Raw genomic sequence first — 14108 nt, 5'->3', positions numbered from 1 at the left:
ACTTTCATCCATCGATAAGTTTCCAAATTTTCAAATTTATAAAAATTTAATATATTTTGATCAAATCATATAATACTATATGTGGAAAATTTATCAAGATTGTACAAAAAGACACCGAATAATCCAGAGATCTGGTTGGCATCCTTGAACAGAATTTCTCGCAGCCTCTTCTAATTCTCAGTAGCGATCGATTGCCGTTCCAATTCAATTGGAGGAACGTTCTTCAGGCCGCGGAGCGGAATGTATTATTCATCGTCGCGTTTCTCGGCGCGTCTGCCTTCGCGCCGTTGAACCTAATAGAGAACCAGGGGGGAAAGCTAGTATTATCTCCGCATAGATCGTCGTAGATCATCGAATGATTTCTTGTTATCTCGTAGGCGTGGTACTTCCTACCGTGAAACGAATCCAGATTAATTTTTCCCAATGATTTTCAATGTCGTTTTTTCTCCGAGGAAAAAAAATCTATCTGCTGAACGTTGTCACATTAACCTATAACTAAACATATATCTATCCTCCGCATAGCAATAAACGTATCCGCCTCTACAACCGACGAACGATTATTATGTGTCATTACCAGTCACTTTTTTTTTACCCTTTTCCTATTTTCTCTTTATAAATCGATAGTTGATTTAATATTCGCTTCAGCGTTAACAGCTGGAAATTTGAATAATTTCATGTTTTCATAACGGTTGATGCGGCAATTCGTATTTATTTAAACCGATAAAACAAGTATCGATTTAACGCGATCGTATAATTTAATTTATTGATCTGTTTATTAATATCAAAGTAATATAAGATTATAAAATACGATATTTATTTATAGATTTTTAATGATTTTTCTAGATATATGTATATATATATATATATATTAATTTTTTTTTATTTTTTGTTTATTGCTATATAATAATTTATTATTATTAACTATTTAGAAATTATTTATTTAGAATGTTTGTCCACTTTTCTTCCTATCAAAATTTATCGAATATAATAATACATTTGTTACAATTTAATTTCCATATATGCATCGTTTTAGCTTATTTTACTATTATATAATTCATTTTTCATTTAAAAAATAAAACGAAAAATCAATATGTCAACTTTTAGAATGTCGTTACAAAGACTTTTCCAAGAAATTTATAAAACTTTTAGAAAAATTATTTTTCAATATAAAAAAGATTTCAAGAAAATTGAGTTTTCAAGCATGTAAATATTACATGATAGTTTTTTCGAAAATTGCAATTCAAAAATCAATTTTTGGTCAAAATTTAGCATTTGAAAAATTTAAAATTAATTGTGGATGATTTTATATTATACATAAAATTATTATCGATCAAAGATCTCATAGAAGCATGTTTGTTTCGTGCATAAAAGTAATATAGGTCGAGGAATGAGGGAAACTTTCGTGTCGTATTCTGCTCTGACTCAGTCACCGCCATTTTTAGCGCGTCTATCAGCATCCCTCGGTAAGATATGACCGCCTATATTGAACAAATGAAAGCGAGGGAGGGCACAACGAGTATTCGACTCAATCGGTCAGTTTTCTTGGCTCAAGAATTTGACACGTGCCAGCGTGAGCTTGACAGTAGTACGAATGAGCCACTCGCCGATGGCGGATCATCCATTGGACAGATTTGATTTAAGTTAGCTTTAAGTCTTGGCATCCTTCCAATACTGTTGACTCAATAGAATGCCGATAAATGACAAACTTTTTGTTTCGTCAAATTGAAAATTCCCTAGTAATGCAATTTCAAAGTTATTAGTTTCATAATGCAAAATTTCTTAATTAGATAATTTTTTATTTAATATGAAATTATTCTTTTTTTTCATTGTTGATAACTATTTGATCTGTTCTAAATTAATATATATATTTTTATTGCTTTATTTTATTTTTGTACAACTATAATAATGGAAAATACACGATTTTTTCTAAGAAGATAGATCAAAGATTAAGATTATCGCAATTTTTTTTTTTTAAATAAGACTTAAAGGCTTCAGAAGATTATTCTACAATATTATGAACTATTGTTATTTATTTTCTGTCTATTTTATTATCATTCTTCATTTAATAATAATGCTATGCAGACTAGATCTCTTAAAAATAAATATAAAAATATTCTTCAACGATGATTTAGACTTTTGCGAAAGAAAAGTTCGTTTCGTGTTTTATTTCGTTGAATAAGAATTAATAGTATAAATATTATTGTGCTTGTGAAGTATCTGAAACAAATAACATAAAATTTAATATATTAGTAAGAAATAGTACAAGTTTCTTAGAATGTTATAATATAGTATTTAAAACTGAAAAGTAACTGATTGAATTATATAATTTATAGAAATTGTCATCATCAAGCTTTTGAAAACGTATTATATTTTGAACTCATTTCAATAAAGTGAGATGGAGCAAGACAAAACTTTTCTTTAGTATAGTAAAATAATGATATGAATGTTAAAGTTATCTACAGAATACTATAGTAAAATTTAATTCTATTCGTGTGAAACTATTTTACAATGATAAACTGTTAAATTTATTTTTTTATGACAATCTCTATAATGTTTGAAACTGAAAACATACCTGTTGATGTCTAAAATAATGCGGTGTAGTAAACTACTGCAGTGTCACGTCGACGCACCTTCGTAGACGTTATTTAATCCAAGTAGTCTGGCACGTGCAACAGGAATCCTTTTGGCGCCGGAAACGTAAAAGTTGTAAGTCGATCTGCTACGTTATCTATGATACTCGCAGATTAGCAATGTGAAAAGTTAATTCTATTAGTATATACCGTAAAATATGTTTTGAAAGATCAATCACATTGGATGCTAATAAAGATCTAATCTAATATTTTTATTTAAACAGATTATTGAATCAAATGTGAATTTATTTTTTTTTTTTGTTTTAATTTTACTGTACTATTAAATAATTATATCTTATAATCTAATTATAGTATATATTGTACATTTTTGTACATATATAATGAATGAAAATGTAGATATTTTTTTGTTTTTTCTTTGTCTTTTTTTTCTTCCTTTGTAAACTTGATTCATTGATTGGTCTGAATATGGTCATTTACCAATGACCTAAATATCCTTTTTCANTGTACATTTTTGTACATATATAATGAATGAAAATGTAGATATTTTTTTGTTTTTTCTTTGTCTTTTTTTTTCTTCCTTTATAAACTTGATTCATTGATTAGTCTGAATATGGTCATTTACCAATGACCTAAATATCCTTTTTCAGTCACAATCATTACTAAGACTTGTAGAACTATTCATCCTTTGGAATTTCATGAGTTATCTTGAATTCCCTATAGAAATATCAATAAATAAGAAACATATGATCATTATTTTATTAATCTCCATATAATCTTCATATATTTATTCACATTGATTATGATTTTTTTTTATTTATTTCTAGGATAATAACAAATAATATTTTAATAAATTTAATATTCTTAATTATTCAATATTTCAGCAAATATCAAGAATTATAATAATTCTTTATAACTTTATAATTTACTTTGAAATTTTCAATTTTATAATATATGCATGACATGTAATTAAAATATATTTTTTCAATATTATTCTAAGCTTAATTTTATATTAATATATTCTATTTTTTTACAATAATAAATCTTTAATAAAATTATATATATATTTATTTTATTATTTATTTAATATAAAAATATTCATCTTTTATGTTTCATGGAAAAGATACAAATATTTTTGCGTTATTTGAATAAATACATTAAGCATAATAAGTAAAAAATAAAAAATAATATTTTCATTATAAATATGCTGTCCATCTATTTTATACTTTCAATATAATTTTTCTTTTAAGTAAATAATGAAAATAGTAGATGATAGATAGTAAATAATGAAAAAATGAGATGTATTTATCCAAATGAAGCAAAATATTTGTATTTTTTTTTTTTTATAAAACATGAATATTAATATAAATATAAGTATATTTAGAATAATTTTATATTAAACACGTAATTGCTCAAAACAAATATGTATAGTAAAAATAGAATATATTAATTTAAATTATTGAGAGTAATATTGAAAAAAATATTATTGCATTTAATTAAATATGTGGATTTGTATATTTATATCAGCGAAAAATGACGATCCTTCATATAGTTAATTCATATACATATCTATATACCACGCGTATGCTCGGTCATGCATATAAGTTGCATAGCGTAGGTATGCTTATCAGCACAAAGCAATGGTGGGATCGGCCGAAAGGCTTGGTCAATACAAATGCATCGCATTACGCGTGCACTGACTTGAGCCGCAGCCGCAAGGTCGGCATTTCTGACGTGCACATGACATCACGTAGGCGTGAACGATGGAATATATCGTCTCCACGTATAATATACCATCGACGCATTCATCTATTTACCGCCTCGTATTATTGCTACATAACTCTATCCCTTCTTCATACATGGTTCGATTTGTATTTGTAAGGTTGTATTTGTATTTGTAAGATGATCCACCTTCGTTTCACTAGATGTCGCTGGGCCCTTCGAAACAGCCGCCATTATACGTCATTTTCCATTCGTAAACGGATTGTCGTTAGTGTAACGTTGTTAGATCAGAAAAAAGTTTCGATTGTTGCTTGTAATAGAGTACAGAAATGTAAATCATAAGTGTTAAGGTTCGGTTTGTTCGAAGAATGTAAATTGTTTGATATTTTTCAATTATTGGATTAAAGGACGAAGCACAATTGATCGTCTCCAAAGCCTGATTGACGCTGCCATTTTGCCAATGGTATGATTTTAATGTGTTCGAATATTAATCGATGACATTCGAACGAAATAAGGTTTGATTCATAATGATTCTCTTCCGTTTGATCGATTACTCAATACTGTATAAATGGAAATAAATTCTGATTTATAAATGATGCTCTTTCTTATGTTTTATACATGATCTAGCATATATATATTCATATATTCTTTTAGTAGTATATTTTAACTTTTTAATCTTTCACTATTTTTTTAAATTAAATCATTATTAATTTGTAATTTTATTATAATTCTTTAGACATTATATTGGATAATTATATATAATATAATTTTTTCCAATCATATCATGTAATTTCTTCATTCTTTCAAGCATATCTAATACAGTAATGAGACAATTATCGATTCTTTAATTACATATCTTGTTTCTGAAATAATGTAGTAAAAGTATAACAGCTGCAATTTTTCTCATTCGTTTGCTTAATCGTTTGCATAACAAGCGATAATAATCGCTGCGCAAGAAATTAACAGTGGCTGCGCACGTGTCCAAAAATATAGCGTAGCAGAGATAACGTCATAAGAGTAATCACGCCGGTAACCCTGTACTCGTTTATTTCCATCAATTTCATACGACCATGAGGTCATCGTTGCAATGGGGGTTCACATACCACTTATTCCCTTAAGTCACTCAATAATATGACTGGTATTTTTACTAACCGATCTCGCACAGTAATTCTTCGTTACTGCATTCATTCGTTGATGGATGTTGCGACAAGAACACGACGTCCATCGTCATTTGCTGTGCTTAAACGTCGAAGAAATTGACAGGATGGAGGGGAGAAGTAACGATCCTTTCGTCTTTCTAATTTTTTACATGCGCACGCGCACGCGCGTGCGCATACGATCTCTGTAAAGAAAGAGGAACGTGTGACGCTTAAATGCTTTGCGATCATTCGAGTTATTTAACTGTGGCGCGACAGATGCGTGCAAAGAATAGAAGAAGCAGGGTATTAAATAGTGACTTTAAAGTGATGAGTGACAAAATTAATTCGCGACCCAATAAGGAAGAACTCAATGAAAAATCTCAAGTCGGCACTTTTTATGCATTTGGAAAAATCATCAAATTATTTTTTTCTCTCTTTTATTTTTCTCTTTCTGTTTTTCTTTCTGCTTTTTTATTTCCTGCGTGATGTGTTTTTTTTCCGTCTCATTTTCAATATAGTCGCGTGAATGATCGAATACCATATTGACGAATATTTTACTGTGGATGCACGCGATGTAAGAGGTCATAATTAAATCTCGACCTTCTTAAAGAATTCTATATAAACTACTTTATAATAAACTTAGATTCTCTAAGACTACAAAAACTTGAATTTTTTTTTTATTATTTTTTTTTCTATTAATAAATATTTAAAATTTATTGATAAAAATATATCGTCACATTCATAAATAATTTTTGAGAAAATGATACTTTTTACAATTCAAGCAATCAATTTAATACTTACATAATTACTTACATTTTATTTAAATATTCAAATTATAATTTCATAGCAATGATTTTACTTTTTAAATTCTTGCAATTCTTTTTTTTTAAATCGAAGAATAAATGTATACATATATTTGATATCTTAAAGCACATTGATTTTTATTAAATTTATTAAAAATCAATTACAATTCATTGCTGGTATTTAATGGGATAATTTTATACTAGTAATAATTTTTAAATTAGAATGCTAATGATGAAGCAAGCATTAAAATATCGATTGACTGATTTTATTTTTATTTTTAATTTTCGAGTAATTCATGAAATAAGATTCATGTTTGCAAGAAATTACGAAGAATTCTCGATCGCACGTTTGATTTGTACATCTGGCAGGCCTTTCTGTCGTTTCGTTTTGTATTCTTCGCCGTGCTATTTATTCCTTCCGCTGTCCGGTTAGCTTTTTCTTCCTTAGACCTTGTTTTTGTTCTCTCCATTAATTGAATCGCTCAATTTTAAGCGCAATTGGCCTGCATTTACAAAACGAGTCATATTTGAAACATTTGTGATATGTATTGATCCAAAAATTATTTTTATTCATTATAATCAATTTTCTATATATTATATATAATTAATTTATAAATTCTTTGTTAATCAAAGTGCTCGAAAATTATTTACAATTACAATCAATTACATTCGTTATCCATTTTATAATTTGTTAGATAAATTACACATATTCCAGTTTCATGTGAATATGTTCATTTGAAAATTGTTTCATTATGTAATTTAATATATTCAAAAATAATTCTAATTATATTTAGTTTGTTTTATTGCGAAATATAATTAAACAAGTATTTATATTTTATCATTCAAAAGAAATTTCACGAGACAATACAAGAGCAAAGTTTTCTTTACTCATCGATATAATGTATCTTATCTGATATAACATTTTTGATTACGATACATTATTTTTATGAATGTATTGGATTCAAATCAAATTCAATTAAAACTACATTTCTTCCAGAGAATTTTTTGTCAATTAACTAGTATAAGCATTCCGGAAAACCATGTAAGCATAGTATTGCATCCTGAAAGGGATAATAGGAATAACTATTAACAGACATACATATAATTTATGTACATGAAGATGTATTAACGATTTAATAGAATTACCATTCGTCGTTAATAAGAATGAAGTCAGAAATGATTAGAAATAATTTCCATTAATTTCCACTATTGCTTATTTTCACTCAAGAATATTCTATAAAGTTTTACATTTATATCATAACGAAATAGTATCCTAAAAAAAAAATTCTGAACTTTTTTCCTGCGCCGCATTCTCCAAATCTTATCGTTTATAATGATCGGCCGACCGCTGGAAATAGTTTCACGATGTAGCATGGCATTCGTTCTGTTCTCTCCTACTTTATCCTTTTTCTTCTTCTACCCTATAGCAAGCTCTAAAGCGAATTCCGTGGACATACGTTAGTGTCTGCCGAGTATTCCAGAACAGAGTGTCGGCGCCTAGAAGCCACAGCATTTATCCATTGGGTCCTACAAACATGTCTCCGGGTGCGTGCATTATATGAAAGGTGCGATATACATAGCACGTACGACAAGTGGTAGGGGTAGTGCAGTGGCCCGTGCCGCCTGAAATACACGGACAACCGACTCTCTGGCACTCGACTCCATTCTGAGTGTGGTAGCACACCGAAGAACTCTCCCTCAACACCCGCGCCCCCTTCCTCTTCCTGTTTCGGCCGTTTGCTCTTCAAACGCATCTTTTTGCTGCTCGTGCCTCCTTTACTCTTCCTCCTTCCTTCTCTTCTTTCCTTCTCACTTCTATCTTTTCCTATATTCGAGAGTGCTCTTTACACTCTTTAAGAACATTCGTGGTTTTCTCTGGTTCAATTCACCATTCCGATACACCATCATTTTCTATCACGTTTTCCTTCGTTCCACAGAACTGTGGCGAACGAAACGGTAAATTACGCGAACGACATTATCGTTGTTTTTTGTCGCCTTCTCACGATCGTTTCGTTTCCCTCAGTTTTTTTCTACCATCCTCCACTCTTAAAAACATTACGCGGTGTGCATTCTTGTCGAGAGAGACACCCAATGTAAGTTTTCGGCGAAACGTAAGAGACCCTTGACGAATGGTTTCAACGCTTTCTTACCGCGTCGTCGTATTTTTTACGAGACTGTTTCTGTTCGTGCATCGTCGAGTTACGTGGTGCCTTCCATTTGGCACGCATTATTCGCATGTATGATATTACATGGCCTATACATTTAGTCCATCTTATCGCGATATAAATTCTTAATAAATGAAATATGTTTAACATCTATTTCGAGATATATTTATTTTTTTCAAAATCTTTTTACGGTGTTATGAAAATCAAGAATATATTTCAAATATGATATATTTATTAATATAATGAGATTTTTTTTTTTAAAAAAGCTTAAGTAGCGAATTAATTAGAATTTCTTGATCTTGAATTTTATATATATATTAATTTTTTAATTATAGAAAACTGTGTTATCAAAAATTGAAAGTATAGCATCGATTTAGCAAATTTTATTTCGAGTCGAGTTAAAAAGTATATTTTATATGGTTTGAAGAGTTTATGTGCTACCTAAAAATAAATATAAAAATACTGTGCACTCGTGTTCATATTGTGAAAGCAGAAGCTATCTTTCTTTTCATACCACCCTTTCGATGATCACGATGACGAGAACGACGATAGCTTAGTTTCAAGAAATTCTTTTTTTCTCCACTAAAAATATTTTCAGTGCAAAGTTTTCAAGGAAGTCAGAGAAAAAGTAAAAATAAATTTAAAACTTCTCGTTCTTCGAACGAGGACGAAAACGACGGCGTCGATATATGCGACGAGCACTAGATATTATATCGTATGTTAACGTGGCGAAGATGTGTGCGTATAAATATATGGAATCAATGTGATTCATGGGTGGTAATATAATGCGTGGGCGCAATGGGTAAGGTGGTTCGTTTATATTTCAAATGAATAGCAAATATTTAGTTAATAATAAATGAAATAGAATAAAATATAGATTTTTCTATAAATTTGCTCGGTATCTGTATTTATTTATTTAATATTATATATATATACGTATCAAAAAAAACTTCACAGAATTGAATTCACAAATTTTAAAAAATTTCCCAATAATTTTATAAACATATCAAATTTATACAGTATTTAGATTCGTAAACTTAAGAAGAATTCATTTCTCTGAAATTAGAAACTTCGCTGCAATTGAGATATCCGAATACAAGAAATTCTGAAAGCACGCAAAGAGCAGAATACTGTAGTTGCGCGCGCATCGATTCTCTGTGTAGATATGTTTCGCTCGATTTCTCTTCGTGACTATGTAGTAGTAAGTAAACGTGTATATACGATACCATAAGATATCGCATCCTCAGAATCCTTAATTTCGTTAGAACCATTATTGAAAATCGACATGATAAGTTATTTCATGGGAAATATAACAGGATCTATGTGTACAATACTTCGAAAATTACAAAAATACATAGAAAATTCTATCGTATTCGATGTATTAAAAAGATAACTTAAATTGCTAATGCATCATCGAGAAACAAAGAAACAATTAATACAAATAGTAAAGAAAGAGATGGCGAAATTGAAAGGAAAGAGATAGAAAAATCTATAGAAGGAAATTGAACTGAGATGGAAATAAATAAATGGGGAAAAAAGAGTGGAGGAAAAATTGACAACCTCGGGATCGGAGAGGGGAAGGTGAAAGGACAAAACGAGTTAATGTGATCGGTGAACAGATAAGTAGTACAGATCTTGTGGTTGTGACGACAAATATGGTCATAATTACACGTGTAAGGAAGTGTAACAACGAACCTGTCCTTTCTTTTCCGTCTAGAGAAGTTTTAGCCATTTTCGGACAACTATGTTGCGCCTTGCCAGGCTTAAAATCAGCAATAGTCGATGCTGATAATAACAATAAGAAATTAATCATATTGATTTATCACATTATTCGATCTCTAATAAATTTCTGGCGCCAACAGTCACGCGATATTCAATTATAATCCATTATATATATCTATATATATATATATATAAATTTATAAATGATATATATAAACTATATCTTGATTTACTAATCAAATCGAAAATATTCTAGTGTGACCTACTTTCGTCTAAAATCTCTTACAAATTCAATTGCATGATAGAGTGAGGGAGAAGTGATTACAAAAATAAATACAAAATCTAATGCCAGCCACACCTACTATCATGCAAATTGACAATCAACCATCCCACGCTCGTGCATCGAATCAGATCGGTCTGAATATGAGCGAAAACTTGCATAGTCAGTGCTAACGAGCGTGCAAAAGTGCATTTTAATATAAGTGTTGAACGCTGAAGTGGCAAGAGAACGACAGACATCGACAAAGCACAGCTTATCGTACAATTTGATTCGATTTTTATTGTATGTATTCAAACATAAATATACGTATATGTATGTATATATGATCGAGCAAGCAATATTCTGGTACGTATCACGCATATGACGAAGATGATGATGACGATAGTGACGTTGAATTGAACATTTGTTGAAGACGTCTTGGCGTATTCTAGGGTATCTACCAGCGGCAGACACCACGTAATGCTTGGCGTAGTTGGTGAATGGCCCCTTGATCCAGATTTTTGTAGGGTGATTTTTGCACACTCAGGGCCACCTAAATATAGCACTCGGCACTCGACATTGCAGTTGCCGTCTCGATAGTGTACAGCCAAAAGAGCGAGGAGGGAGGAGACAGTCCCCACATTAGGCGTTTCCCTCGTCTTTTTCATTTTTCCTTCAATCATCCCATTACTTCTTATTATATTCTTCCAATTCTTGTTCTAATTTTTTTATTTTTTATACTTTTTGCTTCGTTCAATTTCCTGATTTTTACTTTCTATTAATAAGATTATTATATTTTTATGTATACTTCTTTTTATATTTGTTAAAGTAAAATAATTTTTTATACGTTATATCATACAATTATTTCTTTCTAGGTGAATTTCTATAATTAATTGAACCAAAGAAAGAAATAATATACTTCTAAAAATAATGAAAGATATAAATATAACGATTCGAGAAATATCTTTATTGTTGTATTATTCTAATTTTTTTTATTTTCAAGTTATTGAAGAATCGCATATTGCAGTTTAATAGTGCCATATCTCTACACTGTTGAGAGTTGTTTCTTCTACGTCTGTTAAGCGACAGTAACATATATCCTCACACATCTCTTGCAAATCGCACTGTATTCTCATAACTCTTAATTAACATTCTTCTTCTTGCATCGTATGGAATTATATTTGACTCGAACTTTTACGATCGATTAACAATATTTCTGTAGAAATATTATGTAGTTAAATTTTATTTAACCAGTCAGTGTTTTTTTTTTGCATATATATATATATATATATATATATATATAGAAAATTAATTATGTATACATATAATGTTATCAATAGATAGGATTAGCTAAACTTTTTCTTTGTTTTTTCATCATCTATCATCTATCATCTAGAAGAGAATTTTTTAATTAGAAAGTAGAATTAAATATCAAGTAAATATGGTATCTATTTTCTTTTTACAATTTTTTTTTCTTGAAATTTTGATTTCTGTACTATGAACTAATTAATTATTTTAACTCTCTATTAGAAATTATAATAGTATGTAAAATATTCATATATCTTTTTTATTTTATATGTACTTCATTTAATTATCAAGTTACAAGCTTCTATTTTAAATTGAAGTAAAAAACATTAATGAAATATATTTTTCTTTTATATGAGCAAAAAAAATTCTACATAATCTGATATATATGTAATTGAAATATTTCAGTCAATGAACATAAGTTATTATGAAAGTAAAAAATTAATAATTTTATCAATATAATTTACTCAGATTTACTACCGGTAATATATTTACTTGTACACTTTCTTTTACTTGAAAATAAGCAATAAATTGAGTGTTAATATATTCATGGGGCACGTTTGGAACATCATTTTTAGAGATCAAAATGAATACAAAATTTAATATACAATAATGTCAATAGAAGTTTATTTATTAAATTACAAGTAATAAATAAGCCTTAATCATTGATATTTTTATATGTTTTGTATGTTATAACAAATATATTATATATTAACATTTTGTATATGGAAAAGAATTCACAAAAATTGTATAGAAATTAAAAAAAATATATATATATATATATATTCAAATTTGATTGATTAAATATTTTTAAACATTTAAATAACATCAATATACGATAATAAAATTATATAAAACTCTATAGAAATTATAATGTGGTTATTCGTGTTTTTGGTTATATAGACACTTATATAGGTTATAAGTTCAAATCCCAATAGGAAGCGGTTTTATCACCAATTCTATAAATGTCATACCAACATCTAATTTTAGCGACGTAGGTATTCTAATCCTAGTGAATTGCATAATTCATTTTAATTCGAATCACCATTAAACCATTTATATTTCATAATATTCTTCGACAAGCGAAGAAAATCGTTGAAATCACCATTAAGATTCATGTAGTTGTAAGCGTTTTGTTTTATCGTCTGAGAGAGTATTTTCGAAATACGTGTAGCAGCATCGAAACATCGTTGGCTATGTGTGGGCAGCGTCATCAGGATTCATAGTACGTTGCCAGGGCGCGCGCCCCCAAGCGGGAAAAGTAAAGTTGCGAAGGCGTGTCGCCTACATGCGTGTTCGCCCAATATTTCTTAAACTTTTTTCACACGAGTGGTCCAAAAAACGAGCATCGAGATCCCAACATCGTAACTAAATAAAAAATCAATCATAACATTATGCAATTTAATATATATCTAATAAATATATAAATTTTATTATTTAAAATTAAAATTTTAATTGTATTAACCAAAATATCTTTTTTTAATATAATACAAAAATAATAATAATAATAAATTCAATTCATAACACTTGTCGATTCGTTTATAATGCACATTCTTAACATGATATTGAAATAATAATAATAATAATAAAATTGTAACATAATGTAAAATTTCTAATTGCCAAGACAATTTTCAATTATTCCTTTTTTACTTTCAATATTACTTTCAATATTAGCTCCTTCAATTACAATAATAATTTACAATAAAACGTCCAAATTGCAAGCTTTCAGACAATTAAAACCGTATGGCATTGCGTGCAGACCGAACGAGGCCGAGGAGTACTTGACTTCAAGTCCTCTGCATATTAATGCTGATCGAGGGCCCGGTGAGATACATATTCGAGGCGTACGTAGGCGTACACCTACGTGAAACCTGTAGTCGAGAGAGCAGGTACGGTTCCGCAACGACGTAGCGGGCTTATAACATAGCGGCAAGACACGTGAGGAGAGGCGACATGTCGAAGAAGAGAAGTTGCGAGTGTATGTGTGTGTGTGTATGTGTATACGTCGCCTACGTATCTGCCCACTTGCAACGCAAAGAAACCGACCTATGAGAAAGTGGTCCGCAGGATCAGACCGGAAGATGTAAATAGCACCCTTATATTCGGCGAGACGATGCATCACCAGAAAACATTGCATAAGGATGATGCCGATAGCACATGAGTTCCATCATGTTTACGCCTTCATCCGCCTCCTCGTCTCTCTTTGCCTCCTTTTATCGAGCTTTTTTCTTTCTTTCTTTCTTTCTTTCTTTTTTTTTTCATTGTTTGTTTCTTCATTCTTTTTTATTTTTGCATCGGTTACGATTTCGTCGAAGAAGACGAAACGATGCATTTTGTTTTCAGAGAAATATCAATTTTACAATGAAAGATCTAATCTTTTTCCACATTTTTTTTTTTTTTTTTGG

The 14108-nt window shown here is 29.6% G+C and overlaps 1 protein-coding gene across 2 annotated transcripts in view; it reads left to right on the top strand.

Moving 5' to 3' along the window:
* Positions 1-14108, top strand: part of LOC122716869 (dorsal-ventral patterning protein Sog) — a 69931-nt gene that overhangs the window by 18851 nt on the left and 36972 nt on the right. The window contains exon 1 of one of the 2 annotated variants that reach the window (XM_043940333.1): positions 4126-4773. The exons of the other annotated variant lie outside the window; for it this stretch is intronic. The gene's annotated coding sequence lies outside the window, so the exon portion shown is untranslated. Of the gene's footprint in view, positions 1-4125; positions 4774-14108 lie in introns of those variants that run through there. 2 annotated transcript variants of the gene reach the window in all.

The sequence above is a fragment of the Apis laboriosa genome, unplaced genomic scaffold (assembly GCF_014066325.1).
Source record: "Apis laboriosa isolate Shangri-la unplaced genomic scaffold, ASM1406632v1 scaffold49_cov149, whole genome shotgun sequence".
NCBI lineage: Eukaryota > Metazoa > Arthropoda > Insecta > Hymenoptera > Apidae > Apis > Apis laboriosa.
Note: the sequence above shows the minus strand (reverse complement) of the source record. Positions and strands in the feature narration are given on the sequence as shown.